This window comes from Martes martes, assembly GCF_963455335.1.
Source record: "Martes martes genome assembly, chromosome: 1".
Lineage (NCBI taxonomy): Eukaryota > Metazoa > Chordata > Mammalia > Carnivora > Mustelidae > Martes > Martes martes.
In genome coordinates, this window is record NC_137888.1 from 145,766,723 (window position 1) to 145,772,220 (window position 5,498).

The 5,498-nt window shown below is 47.1% G+C and overlaps 1 protein-coding gene across 1 annotated transcript in view; it reads left to right on the forward strand.

Moving 5' to 3' along the window:
- The window catches only part of CMTM7 (CKLF like MARVEL transmembrane domain containing 7), a 79,420-nt gene that overhangs the window by 60,943 nt on the left and 12,979 nt on the right, over positions 1-5,498 (forward strand). The window lies entirely within an intron of this gene.

Consider the following 5,498-nt stretch of genomic DNA (forward strand, 5'->3'; position numbering starts at 1 on the left):
ATACAAGCCATCACCGCAGTGCCAGTCCTGCAAGGGCTGTGACCAACTTCATGCCATCGTAACCACACAGCTGTGCTCCAGACCTCCACTGATGACTCTCATGTGGGAGCTTTCCTGTGGACATTGCCAGGGACCCCAGCCAGCACCCACACATGTGTAACCCACAAGTGCAGGACAGTGCCTACCCTACCCTACCCGCTGGGACACAGGAGTCAGGGGATACATCTGTTCTCCTTTCCCAGGACAAACTGTTCTGAGATAGGTTTTACGTCACTTCTCTGAGATCATTTCTCCAAGACAGTTCTGTGGGACCAAGGCAAGAATCACACAGGGACGGCCAACTCGGTAAGGCATCCTTCTGTTGGCTCTCCTTCCCAGTCTCACTCCTGCCACATGGGGTGGTTCGTTCCTTGGGGTGGATATGTGGGCACAAGCAGGAATTACAAGGGGGCGGCATGAATAGCCTTACTCGGGTGTGGCCTTGGAAGACACAGTGAGGGGAAAGAACTCCAATGGTCAAAGCACTGTGCAGTGCATCTCAACATTCACTTGGGTGCAAATGGCCCAACAATGAACAACAGAGCCTTGGCGAGAGGTGAATGGCCAGGGATCTGGAGAGAAAGACCAGGAAGGCCCTGGGGTGGGCAGGGCAGGGCGCCACCAAAATTCTCAAACAGGCAAATCATTTGAACAAGACATGGATTTCCTACGAAATAAAAATCCTGGGTAATGAGGCCACTGAACGCCAGAAAAAAAAAGCAGCCCCCGGGGGTTCGGGGGGTGGGGGAAGCTTTGCACATGTCCATGTGTTTTATGATTAAGAGTCAAGGGAAGACAGAATGAGAAGGGCAGGCGAAGTAGGACTGGCTGGGGGTTGTGAGGGTGCACAGGCCAGCAGAAGTGAAAACCTGGGGCAGATTTCACAGCTCCTGTGGAGCAAAGACCTCAATCTGAGCTGATCCCATTCCGACTGCACTAATTAGCCATGGGACAAGGAGGGACAAAAATCAGGTATGGGATGGGGCCTCCGGGTTCTACCCCACTCTGGAGGAAGCCCCAAATATTCCTCAACTTATTAGATACTGGCTGTAGTTTTGTGGGGCATTTTGTTTTTTGGTCTGGACTCTGCTCACGGCTCTTTTGCAAGAACCCGCTCACAGGACACACTCATGGCGACCTCTGTTGGTAGCTCATCTAAGGGTCAGTCAGAGGCTGAACCCAGAACGGTGTTTACCCATATAGCTTGCCAAGCATGATGATGGAAAACTTTGTGCCTTTTCCTGGGAGAAGAAAAAGTACACTGTCTTCTCGCACAAGGTTTCATATAGCCAGGGGTGTTGTGTGAAGCTTCCAAGCTGGCTTCAATGGAAGCCAGACTGTGGAAGCTTAAAGAACACGGTCCTGTCCATTTCCACAGTACGTGACATCATCAAAGTGAATGAATGGGTTGCTAACTATCATACCTGGTTCTTGATTTGCAGCCACTGCCGGCATTGCTAATACTTGATTTTCAGATCTCCTTAGGGGTGGGGGCAGGGGCATAGAGTGGGGGAATGTGCCTTCCCCTCCACAGCATCCAGCAGTACACCTGGATTGCTCCAAATTCTCCGGTGACAGAGCATTGGTGCATGGGACACCGCCAGAATGATGTCAACTCCCTGTGGTTATGCATTTCCATAAAGGCTCCACGGAGGAAACTGCTCTTGCTGCATTACATGCCACCCAAGCCCAGCTGCTGAAAGCCGGATGGGCCCTAAATGAGGGTGAAATCCAAGTGACCTGCCTTCTAAGTGATCATCTTGGAAGCTGTATCACAGCTCATGGAGCTATTTCACAATCAAGTTAGGACAAACTGGACCTGGGTGGCTGAGTCGGTTAAGCATCTGCCTTCGGCTGAGGTCATGATCCCATGTTTCTAGGATCGAGTCCTAAGTTGGGCTCCTTGCTCAGCGGGGAGCCTGCTTCTCCCTCTGGCTCTCGTAAATAAATGAGAAAATCTTAAAAAAGGGGGTGGGGGGCACCTGGGTGGCTCAGTGGGTTAAAGCCTCTGCCTTTGGCTCAGGTCATGATCCCAGGGTCCTGGGATTGAGCCCCGCATCAGGCTTTCTGCTCAGCCAGGAGCCTGCTTCCTCCCTTCTCTCTCTGCCTGCCTCTGCCTACTTGTGATCTCTGTCAAATAAATAAATAAAATCTTAAAAAAAAAAAAAAAGAAAAAAAAAAAAGGACGAATTTTGTAGTAGCCACCAACCACAAAAGAAGTGGTCCTGCACCAAAACTGCCTTCTTTGCATATTAGCTATTGGAGACAGTACGTCTCAAGCCTGGGGATATTCCTACAGCCTCCGCTCCAAGTCAGCAGATAGGCCTCTGTTTGAGGGAGGGCCCCAACAAGGAAATCTTAGGGTCGATTCAGGCAATGCCATACCCTAGAGCCTCTGTCTCCCCCAGACCTCAAGGAACTACAGGTGTCTGATGGATCGCACAGCTGACTGGCCTCTGGTGATGGAAACTCCTGGGCTTCTGGGCCTGTGAGCCCTGGAATTTGAGGGTTTTCTCTTGCTGCCGCGAGGCAACCACTAGCATCCAGGGCCCTAAACCAAACCGTTTCCAACTTGACATTCTCATCTGGCACCTCTGAGCTAGATTCCACAGGTGGGACAAGATCCAGAAAGTCCTCTCCTGAGAAGAAAATGGATCTTCTGATGAAGGGCCAGACCCTGAGCTTTTACACTAACAGGTGTTTGCCCTAATGAACTGCTAGTGTAAGGAAGGTCTCACCTATCAAATAAGCCAGCTGGCAAGAATCCGTGATGAAACAGCCCACCCACCGCCAAGGCGAGCAGATTCTGTGCAACGCTATAGCTGGGTCATGGCCCATAGCTGTGGACACCCTGTGCAATGGGCTGAACTCATGGGACTTCTAGCCAGAGTGCATCTCGCGGATCCAGTGAACAACATCCGTATGCTGGCTCCTGGGCTGTCACTGACGGCTTAGCTGTATGTTCGGGTGTTCGGGCCACCCAGGCCTGGACTAGTGACGACATAATCCAGTGAGTGCGCCTCACCCCCCCCACCCCCGTAATTACAGGCACAATGTTTATGTTATACCCATGGTTATGTGAAGCAACCACATCTAGAGAAAAGCACTGAGATGAACACATGGGAGTCGAGGGAGGTGTAAAAACACGATGAAGTAAAAACTGCTAGGCCACGACAGTGCACTAGACAGGAAGAACTGATGGGCATTACTCCTAAGGTCTTCGTACCGGTTCAGGAGATGAGGAGGAGTAGTGATTACCGTTGTTTTTAGAACGTGTTGCAAGTGTGAAGAGCATTACTGAAGAATTTTAGCTAATAAACGTGGCAGGAATGACAGTCACCATTTTGCAACTTCTGATAACAGATGTAGAGAAAGGTCAAGGGATGGAAACTTTGAACTAATAAAGTTGATGGGATCGACGTCAGCCCCCCAACCACAAAGGGTACAGCAAGTGCAGGCTTGATTGAAAGCCTGCTGAAGTCCATACCATCACCCACAAGAAAACCCTGACAAAAGGAAAAGACTAATCTGATTTTTTTTTTTTTTTTTTTTTTTTTTTTTAAGACTAATCTGATTTTAAGTAAGCCTTTAGAGTGACCTTTTAGTTTAGAGGGAACATGGGGAAGGGAGAGGAACAGGTTAAAGGACAGAAGGACAGGGATGCCTAGGTGGCTCAGTTGGTTAAGCAACTGCCTTCAGCTTAGGTCATGATCTCAGGGTCCCGGGATCAAGGCCCACATTGGGCTCCCTGCTCAGAGGGGAGTCTGCTTCTCCCTCTTCCTTTTCCCCTCCCCCACTCATGCTCTCTCTCATTCTCTCTCTCTCTCTCAAATAAAGAAAATATTTTTAAAAATGCCACAAGGACACAAATAAATACAGGATGTCAGACATCCTACAAGAAGCCACAAATTTTCAGAGGTAACAAGAGATGCCAGCAACAGTGCTGGATACAAGATCGATAACAATCTATCACAATCCCATTCCACTATTCTAATCAGAATACGTAATTTTTTTTTTTTTAAAGATTTTTTATTTATTTATTTGACAGACAGAGATCACAAGTAGGCAGAGAGACAGGCAGAGAGACAGGCAGAGAGAAAGGAGGAAGCAGGCTCCCCACCGAGCAGAGAGCCCGACATGGGGCTCGATCCCAGGACCCTGGGATCATGACCTGAGCCGAAGGCAGAGGCTTTAACCCACTGAGCCACCCAGGCGCCCCAGAATACGTAATTTTTAAAATAAAGATCCCATTCTGGAAACCTGCAGAAATAAAGTAACTAGGATAAACCTGAAAGAGAAAGGGGGGTGGGGGAAGCAGACTCCCTGCAGAGAGCCCAATGCGGGGCTCAGTCCCCGGACCCTGAGATCATGACCTGAGCCGAAGGCAGTTGCTTAACCCACTGAGCCACGCAGGTGCCCCTAAAATGCAAATCTTTAAACATCTTAGAAAGCAGAGAACATCTCTCACCTTGAGGTAACAAGAATGAATAAGCAAAGACACAAAGTTAAAATAAATAGACTTTGAGAAGATTTATTTCCAAGGCTTATTGCTAACAAAGGATAACATCCATAATATGTCGAGTTCTCAAATGAGTTAAAAAAAAAACAACAAAAAACAAAAACGACTTCAATGTGAAAGAAAGGCAAAGGATATGAACAAATAACTCTTTGATGTGGGGAAGCCTAAAAGGTCAACAACCAAATGAGAAGATGATCAGGCTCACCAGTAGAAAGGAGAGTATACAATCAAATAAGAGACCACCTATTCAGCCAAACTAAAACTAGTGCAAGACAAGAATAAGGAAACAAGCACCCCATACGCTGCTGAGAAGTCTCCATTTTGGAGACCATCTGGAACTATTTCGCCATGTTGGAATTGCACCCACCCTGTGACCTAACAGTTTTATTTCTAAGTATACACTCTACATATAACTCTTGCACACGTGTGTGAGATGTTCCAATATGTTCACTGCAATACTGGTTCAAACAGTCAAAAATAAACCACATTAAAAGTCTTCTATCCACAGAGGAGAGGTAAGTAAATTGTGGCATATCCGTTCAATGGAATACCAAGTAGTAGTTAAAGTGAATGAGTTAGAGCTGCATATATCAGATGAATTTCAGAATTGAAGAAAGCCATCTGTAAAAGTAAATACAGCCTAGATAGCATGTTGTACATTGCTTATGGGTACATCTCTATACAGAGCACAGACCACAAAGCAGGAAAGAGCCACCAAATTCAAGGTAGTGTTTGCTTTGGAAAAGTAAAGAGCAAAATTCGAGGTGGTGGTACTCCACAAGTGAAACTTCATTTTCTGTTTTAAACAAGGCCCTTTCAAGAAAATCCAGTAAAAAGTTAGGCTCTAAAGCTGGAAGGTGTCTACAACAGGATATGATCTTTCGTACTTCTAGTGCTTGACGTATTTCAATAATTAACAGTAGCCAAATGCAAAGATCTC